Below are 27,195 nucleotides of genomic sequence, written 5' to 3'. Positions count from 1 at the left end.
GTGCAAATGCAGTCAGTCAAAAAGTCCCGTTCAGCATTCATACATATCCTCTAAGGAAGGAAAATGTCTGTCCTCTGTAGTTCAATGATTAGAGCACTCGCCCGGACAACGAGAGATTGGTGGTTCGATTCCACACCGAGGAATATGAATTTTCTTTCCGAACTACATCTCGATCTCCGCTTGGTTATCCAGGCTTTGGCACTTCAAAGTGGTTCATTAATTTATTAGCTAATTATTATTTAGTTGTTATTATTAAATGATTAAAATTACCAACAAATTAGTAAGTGCCTGGTATGAAGAAGTTCATGATGATGATTAATTGATTCATTAAAAACGGGAATTGACTTGGTGAAAGTCCGAAATAAAAACGTTTACAAGCGTATTTCGGCCTTTTGCCAACTCGCCTTGGTAAAACCTAGGTCTTACCAGTCTTCGGGCATTTACCGTAACATAAACGTATTTCAGAAAATGGCCATCATGCATACAAAAAGAAATTATACGTGATGGAGATTTTGTACATCCATGTTTGAATTCAGCATCCCAGAATTAGTCGAGAAATACTCATTTCACTCATGTTATTAAAAAAAAAAGTTAACAATTGTTGACTAGTGTTGCCACACATTACCTTATACGTCTTATACAATGGTTGCCTCGTTTTTCCCCCATATAAAATCATTGTTAATGCTAATGTAAAAAAGAATGGAACACGCTTCCTTAATTAGGTATGGGGATATATACCGTTTATATTAACTATGTGGAGTCGTTCAGTCGTAAATACTCATTTTTTTCCGCACTTCATTTCTTATTGAAAAACTTTCATCTTGTTTTTTTTTTCTATTTTTCTTTCAATCTTACGAAGCAAAGAAATTGAGCCGGGGTATTTCATTAATTTCTCATTAACGTTTCCCATGAACGAAAAAAAAACCAATTTTTTTTCATCCTCATATTAATATCTTAGATATTAACATAATGAAAAAACAAAACAGTTCATTATGAGATTAGCTGAGGATAGTTTGCCAACCCATCGAAAATTGTTTCTCCTTCACAGAGAAATAAGATATTTAAAGAGTTTTTGATAGCTTTGATTGAATTTCATAGATTTTGTTTTTCCAATTATGTGGATTTCAATTGAAACCTGCTCTTTATTAGTTTAAACATTGTTATTTTGAGATGAATTCGAAATGAAACATAATTACTTGATTAGATTCCCATCTGCTGAGAAATTGAAGAAAACTAGTTTGTTTCTTTCTTTGAATTTTATGAATTTTTAATTTTAGATTTCAAGTTCTATACCTTTCTATGCATTTTTAAATTTTCATGATTTTTTTTTTTAAATGACATTTGAAAACACTTGAATTCTTTATGATTTTTTTTATCTTGAATTTTTTCATGACTTTTATTCAAATTTTTGTGAAATTTTTATGCTAATTTCTTGTGAAATAAGGGAATTTAATTATGCTACCAATTTATGGATTTGTTATGATCGTATGAAATCAAAATGTGAACTTGATCAAAATCAACACAATATAAGGGCTTAATTAACATACTTCAATTCATTCTTTCAGAATTTTTTCAAGCGAACAATAGTCAAACTCGATAATAAAGACTAGGTCTAAGATTTTTTTAACCTAAAATACACCAGAATATGCTTCATAATAAATGTGTTTACGTCCTGAAAAAGCTTAATAAAATAGGCTGCATAAAGCTGAAAAGTGTTTTGACCCATACTTCCTTTAGAAAAATGCGGGAAATTACAGGAACTCGCCAATCATTGCCAAAGATGATGCCAAAGGTACAAATACCAATACAAATACAAGTCCTCAACAGGAAAAATGCCCAACGAGGAGGCTGAGAAAAAAACGCCCATAACAAATATGTATGTCTGAACACAAAAAATAAAATTGTCAATACTTGCTAATGTGTCCGAAAAATTATTAATCATTTCCAAAAACGATGTCAAAAGTAAGTAAAATTGCCAATTATTGCTAAAATCACCAATTGCGGGGAATGAAGCCAGAAAAAAAATAGAGCTTGGGGGGGGGGGATCATTCTTTATTGTCAAGATGAAATATGCAACATAATGCTCCAAAATATTGAAATATGCCTTAAATTCTGAATATCATGAAAAATGACCAAAAATGACTGAAAATCATGAAAAATGCTCCATCCGTAAAAATATCGAAAAACGCATCGAAAATATGCAAACACGAAACATGGCCCCCGAAAAGTCTGTAGTTTTCCTGTGGGCGGGTTTGAACCCATGTGCCCTGAATTCTTCTCATCTCCGACTCCGTATCTTACCAACCCACCACTACAGCACCCATCGGGAAAATGCTAAGCCATAGAAATTCTAGACATGATAATGATATTGAAGATTCGGTGAAACTTCGTGGTTATAATCAGTTGGCGTTTCAACCGAGGTAGATGTTTTGAAAATCTTCGTTCACTAAAGATAAAATCAGAGATACTGCGGAAATGCTGTGAATGAAGCTTTCCATTTCCAGCTTTGTTGCCATTCGTCGGCGAATATATTGCAGGATACATTGCTTAAAAATAATCTTTGAAGAGAAATACTGTGATTTATAAAATGCATTTCACGGGAAACAAATCGAAACTAGACAAATGTGACATGAATATTGATCATAACGCAATTTGTAAATTTAGCAAATTATTTTCATCTCTGGTTCTAGTTAAGATCATGAATAAAAAGACTTTATTTGCTGAAAAAACCCTTCGTTTTTATGAAAAAAAGAGTCGGGAAAGAAAAAATTAGTGTATATTCGAAAATGCCACGTACGCAAATCATGCCAATGAGCAAATTGGAGTGTCAAATATGTATATATAATACATCTTTTTCTGAATATTTCACATCATAGAACAAAAAACAAATATTGCTTCAATATGATGAGCTCTTATTGTGGGAATTTCTCTTCGGAAAACCCCATGAGAGTAATAACTGTGAGCAAACGAGATGTAAAATGTACCGCTATATCCGAGGTCATTGCATTTTCCCCGACGCTATAATGATATTAATAATATATTAATATTATTATAACGTCTGTATATAATATTAATATTAATATATTATATTAATAATATTATATTATAATAATAGGTTTAATAATATTATTCTCTGTGGTAATCAACCCGCACCATCAATTATTGATACAAATACAAGCCACAACATGCAAAATGCTCAACGAGGTGGCTGAGAAAAAGATGCCCATAACAAGTATGGATGTCATAAATTACTAAAATACAGCAACCCAATTAATTAAAAATGCAATCAAAGAAATTATAAACAATATATATATATATACACACATGATAAAAAATATTATACAATGCCCATAAAATGTATTTATGGTTGTCTTATTCTAAGTATGGATGATGTTACAGCCGAGGTTTCGTTACAACCGAGGCCGTTGTTACAGAGTTAGACTGTATGTAACTACACATAAATTTCACTTTTCAATCTTTCTATAGATTTATTTCGAGAACTTTGAGTTTTACAATACTTTAATATCAAAATATTAGTGAAACATCACATTCAATTTCATAAATATTGAACTCTTCTGAAATTTCCGTGTTAACCTTTCAAAAGTTCCCTACGATATCATTTCTTGAATAAAAATGTATTTTCATCTCATCTAAAGGGAAACTTTTTATTTTCGAAACATGTAGTTAAATATTCCGGAAATGTTCTCTGATACGTGGATATAATCCTATCAAAAACTCTCTTCGGGGGAGAAATCACTTGGTTTATATACGGATGATAATTCCTCAAGGTAACAACATCTAGGAACGAATCCGGATCTCGAAAGTTATCTGGATTGCGGATAACGAAGCTTTTGATCTTGAATTAAGGTATGAAATATTTCCTCTCATTTGTTGTATTCGCTGGTATAAATCCAATTGAAATTCATGAATACCATTGATCGGAAACCTACATTATTCAAAGTGTCTTTCATATTTTGTATAATTAAATCAGAGTGCATTTTGAAATTCAGATATGGCATCTAGTGTTCACTTCAAAACTGGTTACTCTATTTCCCTTCATACAAAATGTAGTATAATCATAAAGCATCGAGATATTATATAACGCTAAACCCCTTTCTCTTGGAAGAATATTTGAGACTTAATTTGTACGAGAGCCGCGAATGCTTCATTATTCACTGTGCGTTTTCCCAAATGTGGTGGTTGGAATCATTATGAGGTGTTTTTGGTTGTCTTGAAATCAACTAACATATTCTGTTTCCGTACGGAGAAAGGTAAATACAGTCCGTCTCAAAAGTTTAGATAATGCACTTTTCTTAAAACAACTAGAAAAATACGGCGTAAAATTCCCACTTTTCAACCGATAATTTCTGAAGCATTTCTACATTTATGGAGAAAAAAATTCTACGAAAGAAAATTTTTTTAGAATATTTATAGTATCAAAAATGCAAAAAATATCTGTCTGTATAGTTTAGAGAAAATTCAGATTTAAAAACATTACAGGCTTTTAATAGCTTCAGAAATTCCCAGTATTTGATACGATATCTCATTCAGGGAATTTATTATAATGATGCTTGTGTATGGCAGTGAAAGAGATTTATTGCTTATTTGATGCTCCAACTTGCTCATTGTTATGAGCCGTGTACGGGAAATGTCGACCCCAGTATTTGTATATGTATATATAATTTTGCCCTTTCCGACTTTTTTTGTTATAAAAATGTCCCGTATTTTTTAATGTTTTAAGCAGAACTTATTTTAATTTAGGACCTTTACTAAAATCAAGTTGAAGTAATTTGATTTAGAAACTATTTTTTGTGTATATGACTATGTAAAAATATGAATATTCATCACATACTTGTGAAATGTTCATTGTTCAACCTTTTTTTTCGTGAGTACATTTGAATTCACTGCAGAATCGTAGTACACACACAAGCGTGCTGAACATTTAGGAGAGTGCAGGCCACTAAGCGATCAGTAAATGTGTCGCGGGCTCACTTCTTACGTACAATTTCATTAACAACACTATCTTCATGCTTACCTCAAATGTCCGATGTTTCACCATTAATTTGAAACTATTATCGAGAAACAGTTGGCGCTCTTCTGATACGCAATTTTGATCTCAACACTCTGACCGTCAGGCAGGAGTGGCATTTTTTTTCAATAATATTATGATTACCTGATTGTTTTGAGAATTCAACTTCATATATTTATTGCGACTGCTTCTATTTTTTTTCACATTTGAAAAGTTACAGATAACGTCAGCCTCGGTTGTAAGAACACCATGGTTATAGCGACAAAATTTTACAGAACCTTTGATATCGTTTTAACTGAATATATGAGATGAATGAAAAAATATAAGTTTTGCTTCAAAATTTTCAAAATAAAGTATCTTGAATGACTTGTACCACGTCCAAGTCAGAAAAGGGGTTGAAAAATATTTTCATAAGCACTTTCAAAATCAAGACATACAATATAAAACATTATAGGCTCTTAAACTGCAAATTTTTATACAGGGTGTCCTTCGACTCATGGCCAACCTTTAAGGGAAGGTGAAATACTCATAAAGAAGCTTTGCTGTATAAAAAAGTCCAGCAATGAGGGGTCGGGAACGAAAATTGTTGGCGGAAAAGTTCTGATGAGGATCGCATTACAAAAATTTCAGTCGCTGCTGCAACTCTTCCCAAGATGGCTGGCATCTTCGAAAGGGTACACCAATCATTTTGAATGATTGGTTGCCAGGCCCACAGGCCTGGCATCGTATAGCTGCCAGGCCTGTGTCGATGTCGGTAGTGGCACATTTGAGCACTTTCTGTAATAGTTAACGCAAATAAAAAGCATTTTCATTTCCTCAACTTTTCGTATTTTTCTGCCAACACTTTTCATTTCCGACCCCACATTGCTAAAAAATAAATAAATAAATAAAATATAAAACGTTCTTTAAATACGTATTTTACCTTCCTTCAAAGTTCGGCCCATGAGTTCAGAGACAACCTGTACTGCAAGGGAGTTTTTTCCCTAAAAAGTCATTGAAACTACACCCAGTAATTTTAATACAAATACAAAATTCGAAACCACAACAGGCAAATTGCCCAACAAGGTGGCTGGAATAAAAGTAAAATTAGATTCGTCTAAGATACCCTGCTGTTATTAATGTTTTATACATTAACTGTATCATTATATGTTCACGGAATTTTATTCCTCTTACTGAAATGTATTAATGGAACTTTAATAACCCCGAGATATTACACAAAAAACAACAATTTTCTTTCTAAGATGGGGATAATTTTCTCATTTTTTTCCCTAAGATGAACAAATCTTAATCGAAAAAACGAAGTCTTTCATCGAACAAAAAATTTGAGTAATGATGATATCTCTCAATTTCATGAAAAAAAGTGAACAAATACAAATATCGCTGGGGAAAAAATGAATTCTCGTGTAAAAAATGATGAAAACAATACGGACGATTTCCCATGGGACGAAGCTCATCAACTAGAAAGAAAGTTATTTAAAATTGAACCATTTTTAATTTACAGTCAACCAAGGACATTATTAAGATCGATTACTTATTATCCTTATGAGACATTTTCTTTTAAAGTGTTTATTCAAATTCTGAATTCATTGATCTGTCGTGAAATAGTATTAGTATTTTTTGTTAAATATTTACGAATAATCGAAATCTTCAATATACTATTGGATAAAGAAGGCGTGTGTGTTGGGTGGGGGGATTCTTCATTGTGGAGCCTTTTAGGATGTCTCATACCTTTTAACGTAGTGAAAAACTATGCTCTAGTAGAAATACCCCATTGATTTTTTACACATATTTTTGATCGTATATGCTATTGATCTTGTATTAAGGTATGGAGTATTTCCTCTCATATGTTGTATTCCCTGGAATTTATTCAATTGAAATTCATGAATACTATACATCGCAAATCTACATTATTCAAAATGTCTTTCATATTTTGTATAATTAAATCAGAGTGCAGTTTGAAATTCAGATATGGCATCTAGTGTTCGCTTTCCTAGAGCCAGGCCTCCAAGACTGAGATTTTTAGTAGAGCCTACTCAATATTGAGTTTATAGAGTAAAACATTGGCAACTCAGATAAACACCCTATAATGCAATGATTAGCATCATGATTAATTCAAACATTTTCATGATTATTTAAAGCACATGCCAGAGTTGTGGTGATGGTTATAATAAAATCTCTTGATCCGTGAGTATGCCTGCTATAGGATGGCAGGGCTCCACCCTCTTGAGTCCCAACCATTAGTTCAATTGGACACGGCACGGAAGCTCATGCCCCTTCACCATCCTGTAGTATGGCCCCCCTTAAGCTGAGATCGTTGGTGGACTCCCGGATCAGGCTGTTCTCCCCACTATGAAGAAGTTATACAGGCTGTTTTAAATTATTTGTAAAGCGGATATCTCTGCAAGCGTTGACTTTGGAAACATACTTTCAGTTACAAAACGTTTTCAAAATATGACGTGCAGTTACTTATATATCCACTGAGATATTCAAATTCTAAAAACTAAAGAAAATTGGGGAAAAAACAGTTCTAAAAAAATAAGAAAATCCGTTTTTTACCCACATTCAAAACGGTTTTTTTTTTCAACTTTCCTCTCCGTCCTCTGTTAGCATCAGGAGAGACAGGGCAACAACTTTCTAATTGGGTTTTTGAGCCCAGGGTGTCCATATAAAAAGTTTCTTTATTTTTTTCCATGTATACGACCCCACAAACAAATTTTGAGATTTTAAGTAACTGCACTTCATATTTTGTAATTGAAAGCATGTTTCAAAAGTCAACGGTTACAGAGATATCCACTGTGGAAAAAATTTAGGACAGCCTGTAGTTCGAAAACCAAAAGTTTTGAGAATAATCTCGGATCCTGGGCTGGAGCTATGCCAGCCTCACCCCCTTATAGGGGCCATGCGGGGACCTCAGTTGAATAGCGGTTTCGCGATAAGATCTGACTGACGCAATGATTTATGACAGTAAATATGTATATTCGCAGCAGAGACCCTCCTACACATGAGGGGAGCAATGGGTGGGGGGGATCGTGTCCTCTCTCAAGCCGACTAAAAATTGAGAAAAAGTTCAATATAATTTTTTTTTTTTAATTAAAAAAAAATTATAGCATTGTAGTGTAATCAGGGGCGCACGTAGCATAGACCTTCGGCTTCGGGGGGGGGGGGGCACAAACTGTTTAACAGGATACTTTTTGAAGAGTAATAACTCAAAATTTCTCGGATAGACAATTTTTGTGCCCTCCCGAAGCCGAAGGTCTATGCTACGTGCGCGCTGATTGAGAAGTGGTGCGTAAGCCCTCTTTCATTTCGCTCTGGGACTATGATGCTGTTGAGACGGCAGTAGGGACAAACTTTTTTTTTGGATAAATTTTAAATATTTAATTAAGTTGAGTGAAATAACCTCATTCCGCGAGAAACTCTACGTTGGAAACCCCTAGTCTAGGATACCTTGTTGTTACATTAGTGTTTTTATACACTGATGCATTTTGCTCCCCGAATTTTGTTCCTCTTACTCAAATACATAAATAATATTCTCATAAATGCATAGAGCACTGTATCATATGATTGAATCGTTGCCCATAGAGCACTGTATCATATGATTGAATCGTTGCCCATAGAGCACTGTGTGATAGGATTGAATCGCTGCGCATAGGACACTGCATCATGTGATAGGATTGAATCGCTGCGCATAGGACACTGCATCATGTGATTGAATCATTGCACATAGTACACTGTATAATATGTTTGAATCGTTGCACATATAGCACTGTATCATATGATTGAATCGTGGTACGAATTACCGTGTCATTGCCGTAATTGCATTATATCGAACCATCGTGCTAGGCACTTTATCGTAACATTGAGTCATGCACAAAACGCCCTATTATGCGACTCAATCACAGTATCAAACCCAACATAAGAAGATTGAATCGTTGCATATAGTGATATACCGTGAGTCCATAGATCGTTGCACAAAACAGCATACCAGGATATTGAATCGTTGCACAAAACAGCATACCAGGATATTGAATCGTTGCACATACGATTAAATCATAGCACAAAGCGCCGTATGCCATACGATTTATTATCCTCCACAATGTATCATGAATTCCCCCACTTAGCAACTTGTAAATTTTTACATTAAATTAGGTTTCAGTTGCACGCTATTGGGGCCCATAAGTTCCACAAATGTCGTCACTTGAACGCTCTGTCACTTATGTTATTTTTCATGTGCATTATAAACGTGACGATTATCAATGCTATAACTCCATGCAGTCTATTGAATAAGAAATGTTTTACCTCTGTTCATAATAAGATTATAAACAGACAAAATATTGATGCCATAACCGATAACTGACCCGAAAAGAAATCGTTTTAGAGTTAAATCGATTCAAACCATTCTAACCGACGTTATTGATCTGAAAGGGAGGGGGGGGGGGAGGAGCAAAACGACTCGGATTTCTTTTTTCGCCATCGAAGAAATCAAATCGATTTCCCCAAAAAGTGCAGTTTCTTCTGAAAATGTTTTCCTTTGCCTCGGACTTCGCATTATAAGAAAGAAAAAAGAGAGATAGAGATTTTGCTAGTTTCTAACATACCTCAAACGAGTATTTGAACGACGGGACGCTGTTCTTTTTGAGAAATCCTTATGTAAAAGGGGAAAAAGGTTATTTTTAGGGGTTTTTTCTTGGGCAGAAAAAGTACGAAGACATTCGGGGATAAGATGCAGAATAGCTGAGTCAGACGTGATTTCTTTAGGTTTAAGTTCCTTTTTCGATCTTATGATTCGTTCGTTCGACTTATAAGGTTCGATCTTGTGTTTCTATTTGTTCGGTATTTATTTATTTATATATACAACATCAAGACTGAGACAGATACTGAAGATAATGCGGGAAAAGAAATTTATACAAAAATTTTCTGCGTTTTTTTTCTTCATAGATACCGTCCTATGAATCGAGCAAGTGATACGACGCTATTGGCAATGACTAGATCATACATTGATCATTTATTTGGCGCACCACGGCCATTTTCTGCACACGAGGGCTAATTTTAGACTGGGACCTACAATTTATTGCTGATTCAGAACGGCAGGCTTGTTTTTTATTTTCATCGAGAGGTTAATGCGCTAACCTCTCGAGGGAGGACTCCCTGCGGTAGCAATTTTTTCTGCGGTCATGTCGTCATTTCTGTTGTGCCCCTGTGTCAGGAAAGTTTTCTGACAAGGACGATCCAAATATTGAACTCGCGACACCTCTAAACATACTTTGGTACTTTAGGCGATCTTATCGACCTGGACTCCTGCGCCCTAGATCATACATGGCCAATTATAATGACATACTCAACCCATAGCGCGAGATAAATGTGGCCCTTGGAGTCATCTAATATGACCCGCGACCTCAAACCTAAATTTGTAAAATCAACTAATAGGCACACATTTCCATATCAATTAACCTCTTCAAACCTGAGCCAAAACTAATCAACGAAATAGATTTTTTAATTGATTTGTATTTATTGTATATCAAATTGATATTTAAATAAAAATTTATTAATTATAATTTGGGTTGGTATCTTTACTATGGCCGTTTGATTTAGGTACCCTTGGGCATATCTCAAGTCTCAGTTTTAAAAAATAATCACTATAAAACCATCTAAAATGAATTTACATGTATGTATGTGTATGCCTCCGGAGCGAAGAAGCTTAGTTTCCCGCGGTGCAGCTCCACATCCCTTGAGTGGTCTGCGGGGACGCGGTAGCCCAGGTAGATAAGATACTCGCCTAAAGTACCAAACAATGTTTAGGGGTGTTGCGAATTCGATACCCGGTTCGTTCTTGTCAGAAAACTTTCCTGACACAGGAATACAACAGAAACAGCGTTTACAGACTTCAGGACATTTAGAGACTCTAAATGTCCATATTTTGTAAACTTATTAGCTATGAAAAAATGATGCCATTCTCTGAGATACTTTTGTCTATAATGCAAAAGAGTGAAACTAAACTGTTATCAGTCACAAAATATGCTTTTCAGAAAACAACTAAACGGTACTAGATGAATTTTATTCAGAAACGCCATTAAAAAAAAACTGGAACACCTTCTGCCACCTATCAAATAAACACAACTGTTTTGACTCAACTGGTAACTGGTTTTTAAATAATGTACCGCAGGATCAATATAATATTAAGAAATATTTTGTAAATAATAATATATATATTAAGTAAATTGCTGAGTTTGCTCCAAAACTTTAACAGCTAATATTTTTGTAAAGTAAAATAATATCCGTTATATTCTCAGTGTCCGCATTGACTTTGTAGCTTAATTGACTTTGAGCGTAATCATGCCAAGTGTCAGTTCATCTAGCTAACAAGAAGAACAAAATTCACTAGAGTACCAATCTACCTGGGCAGAGAAGCCATAAGACCTGTGAAGGAAGTGAAATATTTGGGATGTATTCTAAACCAATCATTATCCTTCGTTTCTCAAATAAATCACGTAAGAACTAAGGCTACCCAAACCATGGGAATGATGTCACGCATTACATTTCCAAGTGCAAGACTAACTCTTAAAAACAAAGTCATATTGTTTAAACCAATCATTAGACCTATCATGACCTACGCCGCCCCAGTATGGGCTCATGTTTCAAAAACCAACATGCAGCGTCTGCAAAGTCAACAGAATAAAATACTGAGAACTCTTGTGCGCGCCCCAAAGTACATCAGAGGGGCTGACATTAGAAAAGACCTGAAGATTCCAACCATCCTCAGCTACATCCAACAAATCTCAGAGGATCACTTTGGAAGGACGAGGAACTCAGAATACGAGCATCTGAGAGAGCTGGTCGATTACAACCCACGTCAAAGACTAAAATTTCTCAGGCCTCAAAACGTGCTGCACGTGCCATGGACGGTGCGTTAGGGTCTGAACTACTGAGCTGTATAATCTTCGTCTATCTATCATAACATTTTTGTACTTTTAATTTGCTGTCGAAATTATCGATCAACTCTATTGCATAGAGTGGCATTGTGGTGTGATGTACATGACTGATCTTGCACTGCACCAATTTGTATAATTTCGGCTAACACGCTTGTTTTGTTATGACTTCTTTTGTATGTTGGATTTATTTTTTATTATTATTTTCTCATTAGTGCATTATGCAGCATTTTGGTGAATTATACGTAAGGGATTTCATTTTTTGTGTTCATTATAATACTTGTATATATATATATATATATATTTTTTTTTTTTTTTTTTACTACTATTGATTTTACTGATTAACTGCTCTATTGCATAGAGTCACATTTTGATGAAGTTTGGGTGATCTTTGTGTATTTTACTATTCTGATGGTAGCATTTATCGGACTGTATGTGTTTTTTTTTTCTCTATTAACTTACAAGCACTTCACATCTACACAAACTTGTCTATAACCCCCTTCATAGCTATCAAGAGCAGTCTGTAAGTCGCCAGGCAGCCCCTTTGGGCTGGGCAGCGACGAGAAAAATTAAATTCTGTCTGTCTGCATTGACTTTGTATAATTATGATCGAAAAGCCTGCAAAAATGCAGGATAAAACTTTTTTCGGTTATAATCACACTTTTCTTACGTTACTGACGTTATTTTACTTCACACAAACACCAACTATTAAAGTTCTTCAACATACAAAAACATTGCTACCGCAGGGAGCCTCACATGGGGGGGGGGGGGGGTTAGCGCACTAGCTTCTCATTGAGTATAAAAACGATCCTGCCGTTCGGAATCGGCAATAAATTGTAGTTCCCGGTCTAATTAGCACTCGGGCGCAGAAAATGACCGTGGTGCGACAAAAATGATCAAATTTAGTGGTCTGCGTGATATCTAGAGATCACTATTTAAGTGACTCGCAGTGATGATCCACATCATTCAATGGCACGCGGCACGTATCCATATCACTTGAGTGAACTGCGGCACAGTTTCAGATCACCTAAGTGATCGTTATGGGGCCACATTTATAAATCACTTAAGTAACTCGCGCTACATTTACAGATCACTTATAAGTAACCGGCGGTGATGTTCCAGATCACGTAATTGAGTTGTCCACGACATGTTTTCAAATCAACGAAATGGCAAGCACTCTCCTAAAGGTTAAGTACCCTTGGACACTAGACCGTATCATCCGGCTCTTTTTTTATGATCTAAGCATACGCAGGATGTGCGAGTAATTTAATGTAATAATAAAATAAATTAAAAATAATTATCGATATGTGCTGCACCAAAAGAAATCCACGTGAATCCATTCCATATCCTCGACCAGTGGTGCGTTTCTGTCAGCGAGCCAGATACGCGGTATTTCTGTCGTTTGCGGGCCAGAAACTGTTACGTATAGAGTGACCATATGCGACATGTATTTTACGGGCCATATCTTTTTGGGCCGTTCCAATATCTTTATAAAATTTCCCGTTTTTCTCTCTTATTTCATGGAGACTCACTTGAAATTTTGAAATCAACAATTCAGATTTTTTTATGACTCAGGCATAATTATGATAATATAATTTATATATCATAGTTAATTTTAGTCACACACACACACACACATATATATATATATATATATATATATATCACATATTTATCAAATATATTCATCTCGTTTGGTGAATTACCCAAATTTCCACACGACATAATGTCGTTCGTCAAAATTATGGAAAGTGACAACATTTCGTCCATCTCTTTCGGTTAATGAAGAACCTCCATTGGCGATTTTTCCGTTATTCTAGCGATAGTTGGCAACTTAACTTGCATTTGACAATTTTTTGGTGATAATTTGTGTACACGAAAATGCATCCCAATTTCTGTTTCTCTCACTTTAATGAAAGAAATGTGGTCAGTTTATGAATTTAAAAATTGTGTTGTGTGAATTGATACTTTTCCACCGGAACACACCTTGGCGATCCGCATCTGTTCCGCTAGCCATAGCTTGTCCATCACTATCCTAGACATTTGTTCTTGGACTATAAATCTAGACTCAAATGGCAAAATGTAACAAGTCAATTTTTCGAAATTTCAAGAGGGGAAATTTGTAAACAATATTTTGCAAAAATGTGACACTGTGGCTTTTTGACTTTTTATAATTTGCCTCTGCTGGTTCCTCATAAACCGAAAGAGATGGACGAAATTTTGTCACGTTCCATAATTTTGACGAACTCCAGTATGTGAACTCAATTTTTTTGGAAAAGTGACTTGTGACATATTGCCATCTGACCACAGAAATAATAGAAAACTGAATCGATGAAAATCTATACGCAGAAAATGCTATATAAAGATTCAATATGAAAGCATCAAAGAATACAGTACGGGTACATTTATGGTCTATTCACAGGAGAAGAATATTCATACTTGCATTCGATGTCAGTATAAGTCTGACACCAGACACTCGACAAACAAAGTCGACTTTATTCAAGACACTCTCTCCGAATCAAAGCGAAGCTCTCTTCTCGGGTAACAAAAAGAAATATTTCGAGGTGTTCCCATGATAAGAAACGCTTTTTCGGGAGAAAACGCCATTATGAAAACATTCTTGGGTTTCATCCCGTTGCTTCGTTATTGGTTATCGGATAGCCTTGGATTCTTTGAGAGAAAGAGTCGATCCGATATATCCTGAAGATATATTTCACCATGATGCGTTGGAAGAATCTGCTATCGCCTAGGGATATACATGGTGATATCGGAGATAACTGGCTTCATCGATATAACGCCGTTCATTTTCATTGGTTGAGGGATGTTTAGAATTCTAAGGATTCCAAAAATTAGTTTCCAATCAATATCAGTCATATTCGAGTGTTTCATGTTCCATCAGCGCACGACGCATATGTGGATTTCATTGAAGAGATAATTATTTAAAAACATGAAACATTAATTGATTCACCAAAAAGGTTTTCTAGAATAGTGCTATGAAAAATGTTTCATTAGTCTATATATCCACTTGACAATGCGGGTATATCACCCGACATGTATATTTTGGTGATACATAGGACAGCACTGCCATTCGTATTTGTGTGTATAGCAGTGAGATTTTGCGCCGTAGCCTACACTAGTGATAGGTAAACTATGGCCCGCTGGCCAGCCGCATCTCGCCAGCGGGCCATAGTTTACCTATCACTAGTGTAGGCTACAGCGCAAAATCTCACTGCTATACACACAAATACGAATGTACTGCTATACACACAAGGAGTTCCATTCGGCCCGCCAAACGTGTTTCCGGTAGAAAAGTACCAATACACACAACACAATAAATACTTAGTCTGACCATATTTCCTTTATAAAAATACGGAAATGCAAAATCGGCATCCATACGGGATATCACAAGTTATCATTACAAGTCACCAATCAAAACGCATGTGTTTGACAAATATGTGAGATGTGTATAGTTTGTTTGTTTTTTTTAAATTTCAAATAAATACATATACAATCAGATAAAAGTACAAAAAAAAAGAGCACAGTGAACGTCAAAATACAAAAGAATTCAACATAAGAAAAAGAAAAAAATGTAAATATATATAAGCATACACTTTTTGTGACCTGTCGAGATTTCACAATCCTTCCATCAGATCTAGATGAGATACATGATTTGAAGTTGTTACAATGCAGCAGCGTTGGTTACTGTGGTATTTTAGTTAGTTAGGGGTCATTCAAGTTTTACGTCAACATCAAGGGGGGGGGGGGTTTCGGATTTGCTGACTTTTGATGACGGGAGGGGGGGGGGAGGAGGTTTGAAGGTTGCTTACGTCATCAACTATTCCTTTTTGAAGATATGAAATATTCTAAGCTGCTGACGAAAAGGGGGGGGGGGAGAGGGTCAGTGTTTTGCTGACAAGGGGATCAAAAATGACTGAAAATCTGCTTACGTAATACTTGAATGGCCCCTTATTATAGTATACCGCGCTCGCTAATCTTGTCCGAGAAGCATTCAGGCGGAATAGTGAAAAACCACAACATAATTTCTTTTTTGGGGCTGTATAGAGGCGTAGCTTTTTCTAAAATGTGTTTTATTTGATTTTGGGACGTGGTATATTTTTACGTGTCTCACTGAATTTCAGTTTTGGTTCCTCTTTTATGACTTAGTCATAATAATTAATATATAATTCATATCTAATTAGGTTTTTTATAGTCATATATATATATATATATACAGTGTAACTTCAGTTAACGAGCGGTTCAGTTAACGAGCAATTCGCATGACGAGCAAAAATTGCGAACAAATTTTGATTCGATTAACGAGTGATGACTCGTGGGCTTCGTTTATTTATTTCCACGTTATCATAACTGAGCTGATGGTTTTTCGCTTTCGTCCACACGAGTGCTGTGAAATTGTAGGTAATGTACTACTTACCTACAGTACTTTGTGCCTTACTCGAAAAATGAACACCTCTACGAAAGTGACCGTTTACAATATGAAACTAGATGTAGCCATGCGTAAGTGCGCTTGAAGTTTTTTAAATTCCGCTAAGAGAAAAACTTTGACCGGATTGCTTTATTGACCGTGACTTTGAGGGGCTAGCTCATGAACAAGAGCCACCGTTTCTTAGGAGATTGTGAACTGATGGATCTCCATTGCGCACAACAGCAAGAGCTTATGCACGTGGAGCTTATTAAGATCTCGCTTATTATGATTAACGGTGGGTGCAGTGAGTGCAAGTCGTCCTTAACGGTAGTCCTCTTCCTCCGTCTGGTCATTCAGAATAATTTAATTTGTAAAACTTATCGTATTATATATTTTTTATGGTATTATTTTTTAAATATGTTATTGTATTATTTATTATATTATTATTACGTTACATAATTGAATGAATGAATGAATGACGTTTTTATTAGTTATTTTCATGTGAATGAATAATTCTATAACGAATTATCCAATTGTACATTATTCCCTATGAGGAAGTTTGATTCACGTAACACACGATTCGGAGTACTTTTAAAAAATTTTAAACATATCACTTTCATTAACTTTGAAATTGTTATATTAATTAATTTTGAAATTATGTTCATTAATTATGAATACTCAGATTTTGAAATTACTACTTTCTTAAATTTTGAATATGTATTAATTTTCACTTTTACTAATGTTGAAGTTATTATTTTAATTAATTCCGAAATAATTATTCTTTAATGAATTCAAAGCATTCATTAAATATAAGTTCACTTATAATTATGAGCCCGCTTCTTCTGATGGTGACATCTCTTCCTCCTCAATTTTGAAGCTCAAGTTGTTGCATTTTATTCTCGTTTCGAAAGGAAATTTATATTGTAAAATATTGAAAGAAACATTAAAATTTCTTCATCCTTATTGTTATTGATTTGAGCATAATAATAATTACAATTCTTTTTTCTGACACATTACTCCCCCGATCAAAAAAAAAAAATCAAATATCACAAGTTCACAACTAGAATTCACGACGAGTGTCTGAGTATTTTCCATCCAATCGCTAATTAGGACTACGTGCCCGCGAAAACGTTGTCTCTTCGAGAAACGGCCCTTACAACAACTAACAATAATAATTAGTTTAAAAACACGTTCCCCCAGTTTGTGTTCTTACCACTAATTAGGCAATTAGCTCCGGACACTTCAGAATATAATTAGATGACTAATTATCTACTCTGATCCCAGACGAAGAACAATAATACTCTTCTTCGGGTGGAAGGAAAATTATCGGAAAATTTTCCTGCAGCCAAGCGAGTAAATATTTTACCAGAGACCCCTCTGCTGCCGATTCTGGCACTAATAGTAACAATAATAATGAATGATGATGGTAATGATAGGGATGATCTCAAAAATCCCTCGAGGTGAAAACTGCACTTGAGAACAACTTTTCATTTGATCGCATCATCCTCGAGGTTTTCTTACGGAAACAACAGTGGCAACAACGTTTGTGATTCCGCTCCGTTTCCAAGTTTTTAGAAAGTCCATGATTTTCCCTCATATCTCTTGCCTTCAGATTACTTTTTTCCTCCGGGAGTGAAATTATATTCAATTATACCTACCAAGTGGTTATTAGTAAATTTAATTGGATTTTTTTTTTCGGTTTTACAAAATAGAAATAAATTTTTCTCAACTCTTGTAACTACAGTGATCTCTGACTTATGCGCCGATGCAAGAGAACAAGAAAAAAAATACGCATGAGTGAGATAGACATATAAGTGGAAACGAGAGGAAAAATCCATTTAAAAATTTATACATGCAGGAACAAAAGTATATTGTAGGCGTTGGATTTCTTAAAAGATTCCTCGAAAGCTGGTTATCTTTTTAGAGATGATGATTATAAGCAAGAAAATTCATCTCGGTGTCTCCACGGGGATTAGAACTCGCGTTTGTCGGACAAGTGTTCTACCAACTAAGCTATGGAAACAGATAAAATATTTCCCCCTTGGAGTGTGTGTATATGTTTAGTCTCCGTACATAGACGGCGGCATCAATCAATTAATAGCTCATGAATGACATAGCCACCAGATGGCGGCATGTATGTAGAAATGGTTTACTCTGCTACTCTGCCCACATCTGCCCCCATGGAGACAGTTGAATTATCTTCCTCGTAATCATCATCACATCCCCAAAAAAATAACCAGTCTTTCCAGAAATCTTGTATTAACAAGTGGAGAGGACATTTCTACATACATGTCGCCATAGGTGGCCTATGTCCTTCACGAGATATTAGTTGATTGCTGCCGCCGTCCAGATACGGAAACTCTCAACATATACGCTCCAAAGAGGAAATATTCTTTGCGTTTCCATAGCTTAGTTGGCAGAGCAAACGAGAAACCGTGGTCCGTGTCCCCGTGGAGGCAGAGATGAATTTTCTTCCTCATAATCATTATCTCCAAAAAATAGCCAGTCTTTCGAGGAAACTTGCATTTAACAAGTGGAGAATACATTTCTACCAACATTGGGTTTCTTCCTACAACGTAAGAAAATACAATCTCTTCATCGAGATATGTATGCCTTGTGATTAAAAAAGCTTTTGATCTTGTTACATTTGTAAATTTCTATAGTTACCTTGAAATTAATTCCTTTTTGATGCTGTCTTACCTAGAAAACAACTTTTTTCAAGTTCGTATGATTGCAAGTACGTCGCTCCAATTTCTGAAGTTGTATGTAATTACGAATAACTTCATTCAAATCGTTTGGAAATTTCAGAAGAATGGTTTTTTATATTATATTACGCAGTGATATCTTGATCGTTGCCATCGTGCATAACTGTTGCGATATATATCCTGTAGTTCTCGATACTCTATTATCTTAAAACTTTCGTGCTTTCATTTACAAATTTTTTAATTCAGCAAAGATATGCAAGCTAGCACGGCGGCTTACGCGAGGCTGCGAGGGGCGCGATGCGATGCACCCGGGAGGACGCTTAGGCTTTAGTTAGGCACCAATTTTTTTTTCAGACTTCTAATACTAAACATTCACATGATCAGAGGCGGATGGCAGAGTTACGCTGACTGTGAGCTGCAAAAATTTTTCCACCCTTCTCTCATCCTAGTCTAAAAGTTTCTTGATCATTTATTTCTTAAATTTCCCACGCTACAGAACACTCAGTATGTGAACGTGCCTCTGTATCTTAGTTACTTTTTTCGTCATTTTTTCGCTCTTACCCTGGCCCCTTGTTCTCTAGGTCACCCTTTTTGTCTCTTCCCCGGCCTGGTCCCTTGTTCTTTAGATTTTTTTTTTTTTTTTTTTTTGCCGCTCACATGCTTGCACACTGTTTCGGCCACTCACATGCACACTGCTTTGATCAATCACATGCTTGCGAAATCTTTAGATTCCCCCTTTTGGTTACTCACAATCTTGCAAACAAACTTTAGGTCACTCGTTTGGTCCCTCAGCAACGGAGTCCTTTGCTCTCTGGGAAGAAGCAAATTTATAGTTTTGCAAACTTCAGAGCTCTTTGTTGAACTTTCACGTTGTATGAACTTGGGCAGCTTCTTCGGAAGAAAAACCACAATGATTTGAACAATCAGAAATAATAAGCCAACAATTCCTTCGCAATTGCTTGCAAAAGGGGCCCCAAAGTGCACCTCAACATTTGTATTTACATAGGATACGGCTCTTGTATCGTACATTCGGAAAAGAGGCAAGTGCGTAGTACTCCAGAGTACGCTTCACCGTGAAGCGTAGTGATAGAAATGTAGCAGATACATATACACTCATGTCCATAAATTAAGGATAGTTCAGAATCACACGGAAATCGAAATCTAAAGTAAAACTTTCACCTGTAGAATTATCACACACATCTGCAAGAATGCTATGCGAATTTCAGGAAGCCACCAGATGATGCCGATAGTACGTCACAATGACGAGAGTGTAAGGGGGGGGGGGCATATAAGGAATGGTGGCAAAGAAGTAAAATTGTTCACAAGAGTTCTGTAAGGCGCTCAGTGCCATAAGCGAATAGTTATGACACAGAGGACGCATGTGGATGATTTTTTACGTGGTAGAATTATCGGCCGCCTGGAACGTGGGCGTACTCAGATGGAAGTATCCGAGGAACTTGGAATTGCCCAAAGTGTCATCTCTAGGCTTTGGCAACGATTCCAAGATAACGGAAATGTCAGTAGACGTTACAGTACAGGTCGCCCCCGAGTTACAACGCCGAATGAAGACCGGTATTTGGCAGTAACTGCCAGAAGAAGCAGACGGAGCACAGCATCCGACCTGTCTCGTCAGCTATCCAGCCACGGGTACCACAGTTTCAAGACAAACCGTGTACAGAGTGTTTGGGAGATATTGGTCTATATGCTCGCAAGCCTGTCAGATGTGTTCCGCTCACGGCAACTCACTGAAGGAGTAGAGAACATGCAATGTGGACATCGTCACAGTGGGCATGTGTGATGTTTTCTGACGTTCTGACGAGTCCAGGTTTAGCTTGCAGTCTGATTCACGTCGGACTTTCATATGGAGAACGCCAGGTACCCGTTACCACCAAGACAACATCATTGAACGACACCGTTACGTTGGTGCAGCATTGCTCGTTTGGGGTGGAATTATACTGGGTTCCAGAACAGATCTGCATATTCAACCCGGAACCATGAAAGCCCAAATTTATTGGAACATCATTCTGGAACAACGTGGGGGATTGTTTAGGGGTGCCATGGGCGTATAATTTGTGTTTATGGATGACAACGCCCGTCCTCACCGAGCAAACATCGTAAACGAATGCTTTGAATCTGAGGATATAACCCGCATGGAATGGCCAGCATTCTCACCTGACTTGAATCCGATAGAGCATGTGTGGGACATGCTTGGCCGACGAGTTGCAGCCCGTCAACCACCTCCTACATGTGTACCGGAACTTCGGAGAGCATTGCTTGCTGAGTGGAGTGATCTTCCCCAAAATCAGATCGATAATTTGATACTCAGCATGCCTAGGCGTTTTGCGGACTGTATTTCGTCGCATTGGAGACATACAATGTATTAACCATCATACCAACCATGTAATAGTAAGTTTTTGTAAAGGATATATTTTTTACAATTGCTCCAGGGAGCAAAAATCGTAGTTTTTATGAATGGTATCATACATACACCATCGTTTTTGTTCTTGATGTTTTGTTTAATAAATGGGCTTTATGAATAAGTAACGTTTGTTTTGTTTCTGAACCTTTATTTGCCGGAGCTGGCATTATCCTCAATTTATGGACATGAGTGCATAACGGGTTTTCTATAAGCTACTGATTTTTCTGCCCGCACTGAGAGAACACGGGGGATTATTTATAACTAGGATGGGAGAGGACATCACATCTATTTAAGGGAAAAACTTATTCCTGGCCATAAATCGGGGATGAGTAGAAAGGCGACAATATCATCACCTGCGATCACATTCATGCTGCTGTTGGCATATTTTCTAAATCGCCGTTGTTAGTACCACCAGAGAATGTGCTTTTATGCATTTATTCGCCGTGAAAATTTGTAATTGATTATTTTAATCAATACAATTTAGTTAGATGCATTTTGTCCCTGTAAAGTTGTTTACTGCATTGCACTTTTGTGTCTTGCATAGAAAGTAGTGATGGCGATAACTTCCTTAGCGCTTTCGGTGATTCAAATTACCGATGTTATTAGACGCCTTCAAACAAACGAAAATAAAAAAAAATGGTGAAGTTGAAATAATATCCAAACGAGTTTGGGTAAAAATTTAAATAAATATCGTTGATGTGTGGGCGGTTTGTCAAAAATTTACTAAAAATATCATTAAAGAGGGGATCTACCACAGTAAAAGATGTCGTTGTATCCAGAGAAGTGGACTATTGACAATTTCAAACAAGATTTAAAAAGACATCGTTGTAGAGGGATTTTTCTTTGTATCGAGTATCGTTGTAGCGGGGTATTTTTGTATATGATATCTCTGTATATTTACGGGGGTTTAATTATCGCTGCTTTACCGGTTAAAGGGACAATATAAACGTTGGACTATTAATAGAAACTGGTGAAAAACATCTCGTTGAAAAGTTCACAATTCTTTTACACGCTTTCCTTTTTGTTATCGACATATTAGACGTTTGTTTGGATACCTTTTCAAATAATCACCACGATTGAATTGGAGGAGATAAATATTCATATATAACGCAAGCCAGTGTTTAAGATAAGCTTGATAAGTAATGAAGTTTCGTGCGTTATCATTTTCACTGCTCCGCCTTCTCGTACAACATACATACACATATAGTAAATCAAATCCAGAAGTGGAGATGCCGAAATAATTCGTGTGGAATCAATTCCGTTGAAGCTTGAGGCTGCTGCCGCTGCTGCAGCGCCATCGAGAGGATCCCCGAAAAAAAAAAAATAGATGAGCAAACAGCTTGCGCAATGAGCTTCGTCCATCTCTCGGCGAAACGCGAAGATTGCCAGTAGAAGAACCACGAATCACCATCCTCGATCAAAACTTCACGAGTTCGTCGTCGTCGACGTATGAACATGATGTAAAATCAGTCGTGTGAATTTGCACTCGTAGTGTTTAGTTTGACTCTCTCTTCTCATCCATACATTCTCCCGCAGAAAGTTTTCTCTTTTCAGTACAAATCTGAATAGTTTAGGAGAAGCAGTTTTTCTTTGCCGAAGTAATATATAGAATAAAGGATTTAGAGTTAGGCAGTGTGTGACTTTAGCGCTTCTTTCGAGGACAAATTTTGATTTGGCGGGAATATTTCGCACCGTCGGTGCTGTAGAAACAGGTGAGTCGTAAATGCTCATTAATTTATCGTGGTTTGGTTATGAATGTGTTATTGATGTCGGGATTTTTCAGCTTTCGCAAGTCTTTCTGAAGAAGAATGAAGAGCTATATATAGTATGGCGTGATATCCTGTGATATTATTTGCTCTAGACAAATTCCTTTGTATTAAGATATCCGATTACATTTTTTTTTGTCACTTTTCCTATAAAATGGTAACAAAGTGAACTTTAATAACATTTTTTGGTAGCAAGTGTCTGAAAATAATTAAAAAATAATACATTTGGATGGCCTAATTTCAATTTTTATGAAAAAATTAATTTTTGTGACAAATTTTAAGCAAATTTCATATAATATTCGAAAAAAGATTGCGAAAAATGAATGTTTTCTTATTTTTCCAGTAGATTCAGCGAGTAATAATACAAGTTATGAACAGAAACTTAGAGGATTGCATGGTATGCCCATGAGTTAAACTTAAATCTGTTGCCGCATGTGTGAAATTTTTGAAATATCATTTAACATATCGTAAAACACAAATACATGTGCCATACCTTGGATTTTGATTCATAATCTTAACAATATATGACAGACTAGCATATTGATATTTTGTAGCGATACAATCGATATATTTTTAGAAATCACGTTTCTCAAACTCAAGTGAAATGTCAAAAATATCATTCTTCGTAAAACGCGTTTAAAGTTTTTATTCACGCATTACTTTTATTTAAAAGTGCAACACCAAAGTGGACGTAAATTTCTTTCCAAGCATTATATAAAACAAAATAAGGCCTGTTTCGAATTTCAAAAACGAAACAAAACAGGGCTTTCATAAATTATAAAGAAATCAAAATCGATATTTTCCCCCAAAATGACGTTTCAAACGTAATCGGATGCCTTAAAAAGAAGTGTTTCTTGCAAGTTTTTTGAAGAAACTCAAACAAATATTGCCCAAAAAAGTATGATCGTGCTACACATGAATGTACCGATTGTTACATAAAAGTTAAGAGTTTGGGTCGGATTCGGTGATATTCAGATTTGAGGACCGTCTGTTTTGAGCGTGGAACTGTTCTCGTTTGACAGAAAAATCCTGTGCTGTCTAAATGGCTTCCCGTTTTGGTGCCTCGAGTTCAGTACAGCAATGGTCAGCTGAGTTGACTTTACGTTGATTTTGCTATTTAGGCGTGAATGTGTTTTTGAAATTTTTATTTCCGTGAATAAAAATTGTTCAGCCTTATTAGTAGTACCACCAGTAGTACCAGAACTACCAGCAGTAGTGTCAAAAGCCCATCCGAGAAATCGAATGAAAAAATTCAATGTTATAACAAGCGGAATTCAGATTTGAATTGGTTTTCGTAATTTTATTCTTTTGATTTTTTCCATTCTGATCCTTTAGTTTAAAGGATATCAACCAAATAATACATAAAAATAATTTCCTGTTATGGTTTCTGGACTTACTCATGTCCATAGAGATAGCATTAAAACTAAAAACAACAGAAAATTAAATTTTATTCTTCCTTAAAATTAAGTTATTTAACATTAGAACGGTTGGAGCAGTCATTTTGACCATTTTTGATTTTCGAAACTATATAATCTCGACAGTATTCGAACGCGCACACTCAATTTTTTGTGACTTTTCATTATTCTTGTATTTCCTTTTGTGTTCCTTTGACAAACACAAGTCAAAGAAAAGATACGCAAATAACGAACAGAATGCCTTCAAATCGTTTATCACAACAGTATGCGTTCCACACCACCACCACCACAGGGGATGACACATTGCAGGCCAGTCACAAATCTAGCAACGGCAGAGTGCAGCAGGTCCACATACACGGTTTGCAACGTCGAGCTGATTGTGGATTAGGAGCGCAAGTTCTTATAACCGTCTCATTTGCATATTTCCACCGAAATCGCTCGTACTAGCGCCACCTATCTGCTGTTTTTTGAGTTATTTTTTTTCCTGTCAAAAAAATTCCTGTGATCTAGCGATGCAAACGGGTTTTTATTTCGGCTATTTTTCCGGTTTTATTAACATTTTATGAATTTTTAAAGTTTCTACGGACTTTTTGCCCAACCTGTAAAAGTCAGAGATGGTTAAGAGATTTTCTTCCCATTATAATTTTTTTCTTTCGCATATGTGCAAACAATTTTTTCTGACGTGGCTAGTCCATGTAAAATTGTTCCAATTAATTCCACCGATCCTGTGTTAAGAGGTAAAAAAATACTGTCTTTTTGTACTGCATTTTGTACTTGCAGTTTGTACTTTCTGAAGAGCGAAATCATTTCGATACATTCAAACAAGGAGTAAATTGCCTTATAGCGATATGATCTGAGTTGGAGCGAAGCACAAACCGGTACAGGCTCCTCCAACGGGGGGGGGGGGGGGGTCGAATCACCAATTATGAGAATTCGAATACACAGAACTCAAAAATCATACTATAGAAATGATCCTATGAAGTGTAATATTGAATCTCTAAGCTTGTGTATAGTGAACGGGAGGGGGTCCACCTTCCCCATACCAATAATACAATTTTTTTACTGAACGGGGGAGGGGAACCCCTTCTATAGTCACCTATCTATTGAGATGGAAAACTAAGAAAGAGGCTCGAGGTAAACACGCACGCAAGGACAATGAGCTGGTATTGCTGTATGTTGATGTGGTCTGGGTATCTCTAGTATTGCACTTGAAATTACGGAAATGGTTCGGTGAAGAAGTCTAGGGCCTTAAAATCGCTATGTAGTACAGGCAATCAAAATCCTTGGCTCGGCGTGACGTGCTCGACAATGTTTGTCGATGCCCCTGGGAGGAGCTACGCATACTTTGAGAGCCACCGCCCTAGAAAGGGTCGAAAAGCTCTGTCGTCATGTGACGACTGCGTTATTGGCAGTTCTCGGTAGTTATCTACTGTGTATAGAAAGCATTGTTTGTGTGTGTGTGAAGTCAAATTAGACACATTAAGCGTTCAAAAAGTTATCTGTGAAGAACGAAGTCACCTATCACAGAATTTTTTGCACAATTTTCTGTATTGCATAAAGGATGAGAGCATTATTTAAGATTTAAGGCATAAATGCTAAATCCATAACTTAAATGCTGGCCTTGGAGTCATCCAATGTGGCCCGTGATAAATAACCAAACTACTCAATTTTTTTGGCCCATAGAACCTTATCAAATCATTTAACACGACTGTGACACATATCCAGATCATTTAAGGTAACATCGGCACATATTCAGGTCACTTAAGCTGACAACATATTCAGGTCACTTAGGTGACCATCGGCATTTTGATAGATCAGTTGAATGGCTCTTGGCACAATTTCAAATCATTTAAATGACTCTTGGCACATTTTTATACAATTTAAGTTTCACGAGTGCATTTCTGAATCACTCAAATTTTTTGCAGCACATTTCCAGATAACTCGAGTGATACGTGGCGCACTTGTAGATAACTAAAGCGGCCCGCTACACGTTTCCAAACCAATGAAGTGGTCCGTACTCTGTAAAATTTTCAACAGAGTACCCTTGTGTGATTTAAGGAGTCTGTTGTCCAAATGTCGTGACATTTTCACAATTAAAATCCCTTCAAGAGAGTATAAATTCGATAACCCTGCATTGAAATTCAGATTTTAGAGATGTGTTTCGAAAGTTTCTACGGAAAAAACCAACAAAAAAAAAACCATTCCCACTAAAATCTAATCTCAGATGCTATCAAATCTGGTAATAGATTTTACCCGCACCACAAAAATCTCAAACTCGGTTTCAACAGTGGTTAAAAATGACAAAAATTATAACATGACAAACTGAATGTCATTGAATAATTCAATAGAAAATCGTTCAATACATAAGAGTTAAATAAATTTGCTTAGTTATAATCATTAAAAAATTGAGAAATTTTGAGCAACAAGTTTAAGGTTTTTACTTCGATAAAAATAAATCAGATTTTTCTTCATCTTTCTCTCGAAAAGAGAAAAATGCGCATATCATAAATCA

General features: G+C 36.2%; 1 protein-coding gene across 1 annotated transcript in view; it reads left to right on the top strand.

The window, feature by feature from the left end:
* The first annotated feature begins 22,883 nt into the window (after positions 1-22,883).
* LOC149068689 (uncharacterized) overlaps positions 22,884-27,195 on the top strand; it is a 165,820-nt gene continuing 161,508 nt past the window's right edge. Inside the window, exon 1 of the mRNA XM_089251115.1 lies at positions 22,884-23,214. The gene's annotated coding sequence lies outside the window, so the exon portion shown is untranslated. The remainder of the gene's footprint in view (positions 23,215-27,195) is intronic.

Source organism: Pholcus phalangioides, unplaced genomic scaffold, assembly GCF_987345545.1.
Source record: "Pholcus phalangioides strain wild (caught in Gottingen) unplaced genomic scaffold, Ppha-v1.0 ptg000024l_1, whole genome shotgun sequence".
NCBI lineage: Eukaryota > Metazoa > Arthropoda > Arachnida > Araneae > Pholcidae > Pholcus > Pholcus phalangioides.
The sequence above is the reverse complement of the archived record's forward strand: the minus strand, read 5'-3'. Positions and strand labels throughout refer to the sequence as shown.